General features: G+C 41.1%; 1 non-coding gene across 1 annotated transcript; it reads left to right on the forward strand.

The window, feature by feature from the left end:
* Window positions 1-10,572: 10,572 nt before the first annotated feature.
* Window positions 10,573-10,678, forward strand: LOC123387425. The gene has a single exon (XR_006601878.1). It is a non-coding gene; the product is annotated as a U6 spliceosomal RNA (small nuclear RNA).
* Window positions 10,679-11,904: the final 1,226 nt, after the last annotated feature.

An 11,904-nucleotide genomic window follows, 5' to 3' on the forward strand; every position in this document is an offset into this window, starting at 1 on the left:
CTCAGCTGATGGGAGGGCAGCATGGGAAGCCCCCCACCTCCCAAACACTGCCATAATGGAGCCCTAATAAGCATCAGGTGGGAATTCAGTAGGCAGGCAAAAGTCTCTTCGAGAATTCTGGACAACATTGTATTAAGTTAATTTCTTATTTTTCCCCCCTCCTGGAGACATACTGCCCTAAGCAAAAAAGAATTTTGGACAGACTGTCATTTTGTAAACTGATAAATGTGAATTAACTCTAGCCCAGTCAAAAAATACCCTTTATTACTCACATCGTACTTTTGGCTGAAACATAACAAGTATAGGGCATGTTCCTTAATAGTATTTCAGAAAGAAACTCGAGCCTACAAGATCCATTTAAGCTTTTCCCCATGAAGGAATGTCCTTGTACAAAGCTGCGTGTCTGTGGTTTGTATTTTAATCATTTTTCCTTGGGTGCTTGTTAGTGTGGTGAATACAGTTACAGATATAATCCAGGCAGTTAGATGTCCTTATTTTAATAATAATTCTTCTGTTTGTCTTTATTCTTTTGTACAGTGTTAGGTTAATATAATGGCAAAAAGGAGAAGGAAAAAAGGTATATATGTCTATATTACATATGTAGTACAAATATTAGGTGTACATGTGTCTGTGTATATTTATATGCAAACATGTACTATATAATATCTATACAAAATAATAGATGTGTAGTTTATTTATGTAGAGCATATATAAATATAAATTACACACATATATACATATATACATTTAGGCAAATATAAAATATCTAGGTCCATATGGAAGTACACACATTTGATGCAGATGAAATGGTTCTGCTTATGTTGGTTCCTTCAGCCCGAAATGCTCCTTCAATCCCTTTCACCTCTCAGACTCCTACTTATTCTTCAAGAACCAGCTCAAGAGCTATACTACCACTATGCGGCTATTGTGCCGATTTCACTAAAAAATTTCTTATATGTCTGCTTCCATTATTTTATATACCTGTCTCTCCGCCTAGACAATGAGCTCTTTAAGTCAGGAACTGAGCCTCACTCAGAATCTCATTCATGTTTGCTGTGCCCCAGACCCTAGCCCTTAGGCACATACTAAGCACTCAATAAACATTTTATGAGTGAGTAAATGCAGCCCTTGAATAGTAATTAAGACTTTGATGTAAAGGTGACAGAGAGCACTCCCCTAACATGGGGTGGGAAGCGACTTTGAGGAAGGCTGGAACCTCTCTCCAAGAGAGAGAGGGTGGCTCAGTGGGGTAAGCCTCTGCCTTCGGGTCAGATCATGATTCCAAGGTCCTGGGATCAAACCCCGCATCAGGCTCTCTGCTCAGTGGGGAGCCTGCTTCCCACCTTCTCTCTGCCTGCCTCTTTGCCTACTTGTGACCTCTGTCTGCAAATAAGTAAATAAAATCTTAAAGAGAGAGAGAAAAGCTTAAAGGACATTGGCCTACTTTGGGGAGGTGCTTGGAGAATGGAGACCGCCTCCTTGGGTACCATGGAATGATGTCATCCAAATCGCTTTTGTGTCTAGATCTTTGAAAAGTAACATGCTATGATGTGGTTACTTTTTGAAAGTCAGTAAAATCCAGAAGAATATCGAGCTGGTCGAGTGTTTGCTAAGTGGGTGGTGGCTTTGGACTTGGACACCCCTCCACTTACCATGTGATCTTGGCAGGTCATATAATGTCTCTGGGCCTTAATTTCATCATTTGCAAGGCAACAGCCGTGAGGGGAGGGCAGTGGTGGGAGGGGTGGATAGTGCCTATCTTACAGGGTGAGGGGGACATGGGAAACTTTACCTAAAGTTCTTTGTAGAATATGTTAGTGTGTGAGTCAGGGGCTGGTCAGGGAAACTGCAACCATTTCATGTCCTTAGAACCGAGGACATTGAGTGCAGACTTGGATAAATGGGGGATGGAGGAACTTTAAGCCAAAAGAGGGAAAGTGAGGAAATCCAGAGATCAGCCACTGCAGGGAACGGCCATGGAGATAATGCGAGAGGACAGTGTTATGGGAGACCAAGAGCTGAGGTCACCCAATAGGAGACGAAACCATGTTGAGCAGGAACAGGAACTACAGAGGAGGCACAGCTGTTGCTGGAGAAGACGCCATCTAAGGCAGAGAGCCTGAGCAGAAATACCTTGGCTTGTTTTCCCTCAGCCCTCTTGTCTCTCCCCAGCACGCCCCACTGTCTGAACCTGGTCCCTTTGTAATGAAAAGCAAAGCGGGGAGACAGAGAGAAATGAGGCTGAAAGCCAACACTCAATTCATTACCTCAATCAGTTAGGATTCACTTTGGCCGCGAGGGATAAAAGATTCAAAGTAATGGTGGCTTAAATAGGATAGGAGCTCCTGTCTCTCTCACGTAAAAACCCACGTAGGTAATTTAGGGCTCTTATGACATTTTATAACATCAGAGACCCAGTAGTCTTTCATCTTGATATTCCTTTGTGTGTGGCCTTCATCTCATGGTCCAAAGTGGAGGCATCTGTTTCAAGCCTCAGGATGGTCGAATGGACAAACAAAAAGGGAAAGAGAGGCACAGATACATTGTCTGGTGGAGCAATGTTTTTTGAACTGTGGGTCATGACTCACTAATGGGTCATAAAAAATCAATAGAATGGATAACTTTAAAAATAAATTAGAATAGATGATTTCAGAGTGTTTACTATACAGTAAAGGTTAAGTATTTCTTACTTCAAACTTTTGTTTTGGAAATATATATATATAATAAATATTATATATATTTATATACATAAATATACACATATATTTTATATATAAATATGCATTTCTATATTTATATATAATAATACATTTCTACATTTATATATTTATATATGATAATAAACATATATAAATAATATATATGAGTCTCTATGGAATATATATATAACACAGCGAAACAAAACGCAACATGATATAATATAAAATGTATTTCTTATGTAGGATACTGTCAATGAAGTTCAAAGCATTTTTATAAAGTCCCCACTCCACTTTGGTTTCATCTCATTAGCCAGAACTGGTCACATGGCCGTAGAGAATCACAGGAAGCCCTGGAATCTGTACTCTTTCTTATCAGCAGCCATTCACCTGGCTAACCCCGAGGATTTTATTATCACAGAAACGGGGGAGCTTCACTAGTCAGGGACAACCAGAAGTCAACCACATAGACTCACTATCCTCTGCTCTTCCTGTTACTATTAACTGTTATTATTGTCTGAAAGAGCCATCTCCCTCAGAGGGTGACTCTTGGAAGTTTAGTGATGACTTGTTTAGCGCCTGGACCCTGACGGTCTGTGTGGGAGCTCAGTCCTGTAGTTTTCTTGTCTATAAAATGAGGATAAGAGTAGTGTATCTCTCATTACATTTTTTTTTATTTTTTATTTTTTATAAATATATATTTTTATCCCCAGGGGTACAGGTCTGTGAATCACCAGGTTTACACACTTCACAAGATGGGATTGGGAGGGAGACAAACCATAAGTGACTCTCATTACATTTTTGAATAGACTGAATGAGGATAAGCGTCAACAGTCAGGCAGAGCCTGTGACACCTGCAAAGAGCCCTGGGCTATTGGGTGTAGGTATGAGCATGGGAGTCCGTAGGCAGAGTATGTGGGAGGGCACCTGAGTGGTGGAGCACTGTTTCCAGCCAATATCCATTCTGATGTTGAAGTAGTTGCTAAATTCAGGGCAAATCCCCTCTGGTTCATAGCTGTAGATGGATCCTGACCCAGGAATGAGAAATCAGCCAGCAATAAGGAATAGTAGAGAACAGCAGAATTATCTGGAACTATCTAGAACTTGTCCGTGGCTTTTCACTGACCAGCAGCAGGTTGTCACCCACAAAAAGAGTCAGCAAGTTTTAGAACTTGGAATTGTCCAAGTAAGGCTTTGGGATCTGGTGAGGGAAGCCCTTCATTATGATCCTGGGTTTCCAAAGCCAATACCATGCCACGGGCTTGTTCTCCACACTCAGAGCCTCATTCGGGCAAACAGCTACCATTTGGAATGTCTCAGAAGGAAATCAAGGAGGGAAGTTAAAGCAAGTCTTAGGATTCAAATGGAATTGAAGTAATAAACACACTGCCCAGGTATTATAGGCCCACTGGGCCTAGATTGTTTGTTGGATGAATGAATGAGTGAATGACCAAAATAGAGAAGATGTGAGTAAATAGCTTTTTTACTATCACATAAACTTTCTTTTTTCCTCTTGCTGACATGGCACGGAAAAGACAAGGTTATATAAATAAGAAATCACATTTAGGTTGAACGTATTTTTGAAAGGAAAATAATTGTCATACTCTTTCATTAAAAATACGTAACTTTTTCTTCCACCTTCTGTATATGATGATTACTCTTTTAACACTAATTAAACACCCACCATGTGCTAAGTGGTAAACAGAACATGTGAGCAATAGTGTTTCTGCTCTCATGGTGATGGGCAGACAAACTTGGCAGAGAACTCAATAGGAAGGATGAAGGTAAATTTGATATCTAATAAATTTTTTAATATTAATCTTACTGACACAGTAGTTTCAGAGAAAGCTGTGAAACCTATTTATTTAGAAATGTGGAAAAAAGATAAAGTTTCATCTGTTGGCAGAAGGAGAAAGCAGATGATCTGCCAAGGTTTCTTCTTCAATTCCAAGGAACATCATGTGCCTAACCCAGAGGTCACTTTAGACAAGACACATGTCCCACCAGGCAGTTAATAATGCATTTATAGTACCTGCATTTATAGTACATATAATGCATTTATAGTACCTGCCTGGTCCCTACAAGAATGTGACGTCTCAGCAAACACCTCGTGGTCTCCAAATCATTTGCTCATGAATTCAATAAATGTTTGTTAACTCCCCACTATGTGCTGAGAAGTAAGAAATTAAAAAGGCTAAAAGCAAATTGCTTTACCCCTCAAGGAAGCAACTGCCCTCTGAGAAAGACGGTCAAGAACTCCGTGGGGTGTTGTGATGTGGGGTGATATGGAGTGACAAAGGTGATCACGGTCAACAGGCTGAACGAACATTGAGAAGAGGCATCTCTCTCAACCTAGGGTAGAGCGGCTAGATGATTCCAACTGAATCTCCAAAAATAAGAATGCCTTAGCCAGGTGGAAATGTAAGGAAAGATATTCCCAGCAGATGAAATCAAAAGAGAAAACGTAGGGAAAGGTAGAACAGTGAGGGATTGTAGTCAGAGATCCAAGAGGCCTGTTTTGGCTGGGGGTGTAGGTGTGCACAGGGGGTGGGGGGAAGTGGAGAGGTATATCCAGGTCCAGATCATGTAAGTCCTTGTGTGCTAAGAATTTCCATTTCATTTCATCCTGAAGCTCATGCAGGATCATTGATAAACTAACGTTGGAGAAAGGAAATGATTTAACCAGATTAAAAGAAGACGTCAAGGATGACTTTTTCATTTCAACCTTGACATCCATGGTTGTACATGTGTGATCCTCTCCCCTGAGGCCTGGAGCAGGAAGCAGGAAGCAGGTCTGCCCAGTCAGGGCTGTTAGCTAAGGGCAAGGATACCCAACTTTCAGACACTCTAGTGCCAGGGAGTGAATAATCCAAATGTGGCCAATCCAAATGTGAAACATTGAAGTAGTGGGTCCACCATAGTTTAGCTCTGGGACACTAAAGGTGAGAGTCTGGGGTCAACAGTGGTCTTACATGGACCAGGGGAAACTTAGAGTGACTGGTGGCAGGTGAAATGAGAGGTCTTCGAGCTTGTTTTCGAATTTGCTTCCATTGCAAGGTTTGAGTACAGTGCTAAGGCCTCTTCTGGGCATTTGAGAGGGGGATAAAATACAAATAGGTATGTTCTTTTCTTTCCCCTATTCCTGACCCCTGGGGCTATCAGGTGAAATTATAATGCTCAGTACACACATCCACTCTGGTAGGACTGCTAAAATTCTCCAGAATTTGGGAATACATGAGTACTAAAGGAGGTCTGATCTGAAAAGCGTCTGCCCTTTGTCAAACTCCTCACTTTCAGTCACTTGTTCTTACAGTTGCTGGTTCAGTGTCTGTCTTTGCCAGCAGGCTGTTAACTCGGAGGGTTGTGCCTGTCATATCCTTGCTCTCTAGCACGTATCAAAGTGCTGGTATGAGTGAATGATAAAGATTTTACAAATCTGTATCCGGTTTGCCCCATTTACCACTGGGTTTCTCAAGTAGTAATTCAAGTGCAAGTCAGTTGGATAACATTGATAAAATCTAAAATCTCTGCCATTCACGCATCTGATCGTTCAAGATGTGTGATCGTTAGCTTCCTGTGTTTTGACTTTCGTAGAGACACGTGTTTATGGCTCCACTTTTCTGAGCATTAGTTTCCTCCACTGCAAAATGGACTTGATAATAATATATACCTGGTATGATGAAGCAGGAGAGCACTGCAATTAGGAGTGATGGCCTGGATTTAAATAATTTAAATATTTAAATAATGACACCATCATAGAACAGCTATGAAACCTTTGGTAGTGAGCTCATTCTTGCTAAACCTCAGTTTCCTAATCTGTAATATGGGGATGGTTAGACCTCCTAAACACGGTCTTCACAAGAACAAAATAATCCATTGAAAACACAACAGTGCCTGGAATCTAGTGAGAGCTCAAATGTTAGCTATTAATATCATGTCTCATAGCTTTAGGGATTAAATGAGAAAATTCCATTTAAAACACAGATCATCATCCTTAGAACTTTGTAAGCACACAAAAAGTGTTAGCTATTAATATCTTTTCCATACATGGTCATCACTTCACTATGCAAACTACTGCATTTGTATAACTCATTTCTTCTACTGTAGCCTTGATCTGTGGTTTAAATCTTGCATTGCTATTTTGCTTTGTATATTTCCAAGTCTTGCCTCCCTTGCCAGAGTGTAAACTCAGAGCAGTAGTGTAGCCTTTTGTGTCTAGTGGATGCTCGCCCTACAGTTAATCTAATTTGACGTACACATCATTCTATTACTCTTTTTTCTTTAAGATTTTATTTATTTATTTATTTATTTGAGAGAGAGAATGAGAGAGAGCATGAGAAGGGGGAGTGTCAGAGGGAGAAGCAGACTCCCTGCTGAGCAGGGACCCTGATGCGGGACTCGATCCTAGGACTCCAGGATCATGACCTGAGCTGAAGGCAGTTGTGCAATCAACTGAGCCACCCAGGCACCCTCATTCTATGACTCTTTTTCTTTTTTCCCCATTCTATGACTCTTAAGTAGTTTCTAGAAAAAGTTTAAACTTTTGGTAAGATGGAAAGAACTATATTGTTAATTGTGTCCAATCAAAGCGTCACCAAGCTTATGGAAAGAAAGTCATCTGATTTCCGTATACAGAAATGACTAGTCAAATCTTGTTCTTTGTTTCCTAAGACACCATTTAAGTTTATATTATTATTATTATTATGTTTATAAAAAGCCATGAGGGATCTTGTTAAAGCTCTGGATATTCTTTTCGTCTTATGTTTGATACTAAGAACTTATATCACACTTTTCCTTAAGAAATTTCAACATTTTGATTAAAAATATTTAGATACTTTTGAGTTGCTATTTCAGTTCAGTCAATGAATGTGAGTTAAGTGTCCTTGCCTTAAATCCCATCCTCCACATAGCTACAGTGTAACTTTTCTAGAATGTGACTTCTCTACCTAGAAACCTTTCATAGTTCCCCAGCCCTCACTCACAGAAGAATGTCCAAATCTTCACCAACTACATTGTCCAGTGCCCATTCCCACCTACTGCTATGGAAATCCCCAATTTCTAGTTCCTTTCTTTATATTTTGTTTTGGTGTTGTACATTTTTTAAATGCTTTTCTCTCTTCCAGGGATGTTTTCTTTTGGTCTGAGTAACCTCTACCTATTTTTGGTGACACTCCCAAGGCAACAGCTCCTCTAGGGAGCCCTCTCTGACTTCCCTCCTAGGTTAGATTAAATGCCCCTTCCATTGTACCTGATGTATAACCTCTTTCTCTAGAGCATTCCATGTTATATTCATTAATTCAATAACTATTTCTTGAGTACTTACTATGTGCGAGGTATTATTTCAAACATGAAGGATATATTGACCTCCACCACCCCCAACACATCACCAGTGTGCCTGGGTAGCTCAGGCAGTTAAGAGTCTGCCTTGGGCTCAGGTCCTGATCCTAGGGTCCTGGGATCGAGCCCCTCATCAGGCTCCCTGCTCAGTGGGGAGTCCGCTTCTCCTTCTGCTCCTCCCCACCCCCCACTCCTATGCTCTCTCTCAAGTAAATAAATTCTTTTAAAAAAAAAATCATCACTTTTATGGAGCTGGAAATAAAGCAAGTAAGCAAACATACATGATGTTAGACGGCGTAAGTACAATAGAGGTAAGGTATAGGGAATTCCTGGAAGGAGGGATATAGGGGTTATAGTCTTAAGTGGAACGGTGAGGGAAGGCCTCCTCAACCCCGTTTGAATCCAGACTAGAAAAAGGTGATGTGGGGAGACAATTCCTTATGGATTTCTTGCATCTTTGCATGCCTTGTCAGCAAGGTACTAAGTGCCATATTACTCTGCATTATATTTGCCGTGATATTTGTTTAGTGAACAACTTTGTCAGGTAGAGATAGTGTCTCTCTTTGAAGTAAGGGGAAAATTTTCCTTCTGTCCAGTACATTAAAGATATCTCCTTCCAGGGCAAAGAGCAGTTTTTGTTTTGTTTTGTTTTGTTTGCATTTCATTATAAATAAGATTTGGGTTACCTGGGCTCAGGGTTCCTCTTCTCCAGTGCAATACTGAAGGTGTCATCTGGCCTCTTCCTTTTCCAGAGAGAATTGGGGCTTGGAGAACTGGCACAAACGCTCCCATTCTGGCTACTGCTCTTGCTGAGTACTAAAGCCCTTTGTCTCTAGCCCCAGAGCCTCATGTCTTCTTGGCAGCCTCCTTGAGATTGGGGTAGGCTGACTTGTTGGCTTGCAAATGGGGTAAAGTCTCAGACTCTTCACAGTTTTTGACAGTGAAATGCAGATATCTGGAAAAAGAGCATTTAGGACACAGGGAACAGCAGGTGGAAAGGCCCCGAGTCACTTGCCATACGTGATATTTTCCCTCTTAAAATTCTCTAACTTCTCCAATAACTATAAAGTTCTTAAGGACAACCCATCTCACTCATCTTTGTATCCCTAGTAAAACTACGAGTACATAGCAAATTCTCAATAATGTTTGTTGATATTAACAAGAACAAATAGTTGTCCCTCAGAAATCAGAATGTTTCTTTGGCAGGGGTCTACTGGTACCAAGTATTATTTCCTTTCTTTTTTCTTTTTCTTATTTAGAGAAAGGCACATGATAGAGAGGCGGAAGAACTGAATTTGGAGTCAAGCTGGGTTTTCATTCCAGCTCTGCAGCTTACTAGCCTATAACCTTAGGCTACTTACTTAAACTTTCTGAGTCTCAGCTTCCCTGTGCGTGAAATCATAATAATAATCTTGTCTTCTCTGTCTTGATGCTGAAGCTGAAAAAGCATAGGGAACATACTAAGTGCTCAAGAAATATGTTGTGCCATATAGAGTGCCAAACCCAAGGTCGGGTTCTGAAGTTCATATCTATTACTATTATTCAGTCTTTGCTAGCTCCCCATCTGAAGGGGAAATGGGAAATCTGAGAATTTTTAAAATCACTTGGAAGAATATGAAAACCGAGGATGGTCTGCATTCTGAGATTCTGTCTAGACCATTAGCCATTTCCATTCATTTAGCAATAAAACACATTTGCTGAGATCTGAAGTCCTGTGGAAGTTAATGAGCAAGTGCTAGAATCTGCCCTTGGGGTTACCTCTCCTATTCTCTTGAGCTCCCTAGTTCACAGGTTCAGTGTAGTCTGCAGCCAATTATTGTTTTGAGTGGAGGCCTGCCAGCAGCATTAGGTGGAGAATTTGTTGCAAAGTCGGGCTTTGTTTTCACTTTGGAGCATGCAAGGGGGAATTGTGGTGGCTTAGAAACTCCATACCACAGTTGCAGAAATCTTTAAGAGTTCCTCAAAGCAGTTTGACATGGAGTTTTTCTGTGTTGAGAATCTTAGCCAATGAGTACCATGAACTGGTCCATCATTGAAGTGGCTTGGTACCTTCCCAAATACGGAAGAGCAGCCAGTGTGATGAGGAATCTTGGGCTGTTCATTTTTGGTAGTCAGGGAACAAAATGGTTTGTGCTCCTCTTTGTACGCAGTGAATGATTCATAGATTTTCTTAAAAATCTTTCCCCTTGCGGTGCCTGGGTGGCTCAGTCGGTTGAGTGTCAGACTCTTGGTTTTCCCCGGGGTCATGATCTCAGGGTTGTGGGATTAAGCCTGAGTCTGGCACTGAGCTCAGTGGGGGGTCTGCTTGAGATTCTCTCCCTCCATCTTCCCTTGCCCCTTCCCCACATGCGTGCACACACTCTCTCTATGTCTCCGTGTCAAATAAATAAATTTTTCTGGGGGAAAAAATCTTTCCCCAATTCTTTGTTTCTACATTATTTGGGTCTGTGGCACTCTGTGGCAGTGAGGGTAGCCGACACCATCCCTGATAGGTGATTCTGCTGTATGTGGTTGTAGACCTTACTCTGAGAAACATTGTGTGCTCACTTGGGCAGTACGTATGCTACAAATGGAATGGTGCAGAGAAGATTAGCATGGCCCTGTGCAAGGAGAAAAATTAAGATGGAGAAAACAGGGGCACCTGGGTGGCTCAGTGGGTTAAGCCGCTGCCTTCGGCTCGGGTCGTGATCTCGGGGTCCTGGGATTGAGTCCAGCATCGGGCTTTCTGCTCAGCAGGGAGCCTGCTTCCCTCTCTCTCTCTGCCTGCCTCTCTGTCTACTGTGATCTCTGTCAAATAAACAAATAAAATCTTAAAAAAAAAAAAAGATGGAGAAAACAGAGTTGCAAATGGACAATTACACGGTCATATGTTAAGTGCTGGAACTTCCGGGGAGGAAACAAGCAATGAACAGGTGTTTTTGTCAAAAGCATGAAATACAGGAGCACGTTAATGAGAAGGTATAGCCCATCAGGCAAGTTTTGTGGTGATCTACAGTCCTAAGGACAGCTGTGGCCTACCTGCCCATCTTTTCATCATTTTTTTTTTTTAAGTTCAAAGAGCTGCATAGTCAGTAGAGTCTTCACTGTATAGAATAAATGATGGAAGATGATTACTAGTCATAGTCTTCACTATATAGAATAGATGATTGAACTTGATCTTTAGAGTTACCTTAAAACAAAGGGGAAGGAAAAAGGAGTCTCTTATTAATAGAACACGTGGACTGGAATTAGAGCCAGAGAGTTAGTTCTAGGTCTTGGTGATATCTCTTGTAAGGCAGGCGTTCTATATATTCCATTCTCTTTTCTTTCCAGTTGACTTTCTTCATTCATTTGTGATGTTTGCGCCTTCCTAGCTTCAGTGTGCAGACTCATACCCACTGTTTATTGGGTGGTTCTATGTATTAAGTGCTATGTAGATACAGCTCTACATTTCCTACAATATGTACTATGGGACTCAAGGCTCCTATGACTCCTTATGTCCTTTTTGTTTCAACTACTACTTCTACCTGCTTTTCCTCTTAGTAGTTTGTAAATTTTTGAGAATAAAAATTCGTTTGACCCACCTAATGTTTTTGTCATACCATGGCATGTGATAGATTGGCTGCCTTCATGTCACATTCCCACCCAGGTCCAATCAGTTACCACCACCGCCTAGACCCCCTCCCCACTCGAAGACAATCAACTAATGCTGAGTGGGGTCAATGGTGGGACAATTTCACTTATACGGGCTGGGGACATTAAGAATTAGTATTTTATCAGTCAAAAAGCTTTTATTTGGCTATCACATACCAGGGTACATGTGTGAATATTCTGACACCAGACTAGTAGCTCAGAGTTTGCTATCTGGTGTTTAAAGACCCAGGTTTGCACA

The sequence above is a fragment of the Mustela putorius genome, unplaced genomic scaffold, assembly GCF_011764305.1.
Source record: "Mustela putorius furo isolate JIRA1106 unplaced genomic scaffold, ASM1176430v1.1 tig00003853_pilon_pilon_pilon, whole genome shotgun sequence".
NCBI lineage: Eukaryota > Metazoa > Chordata > Mammalia > Carnivora > Mustelidae > Mustela > Mustela putorius.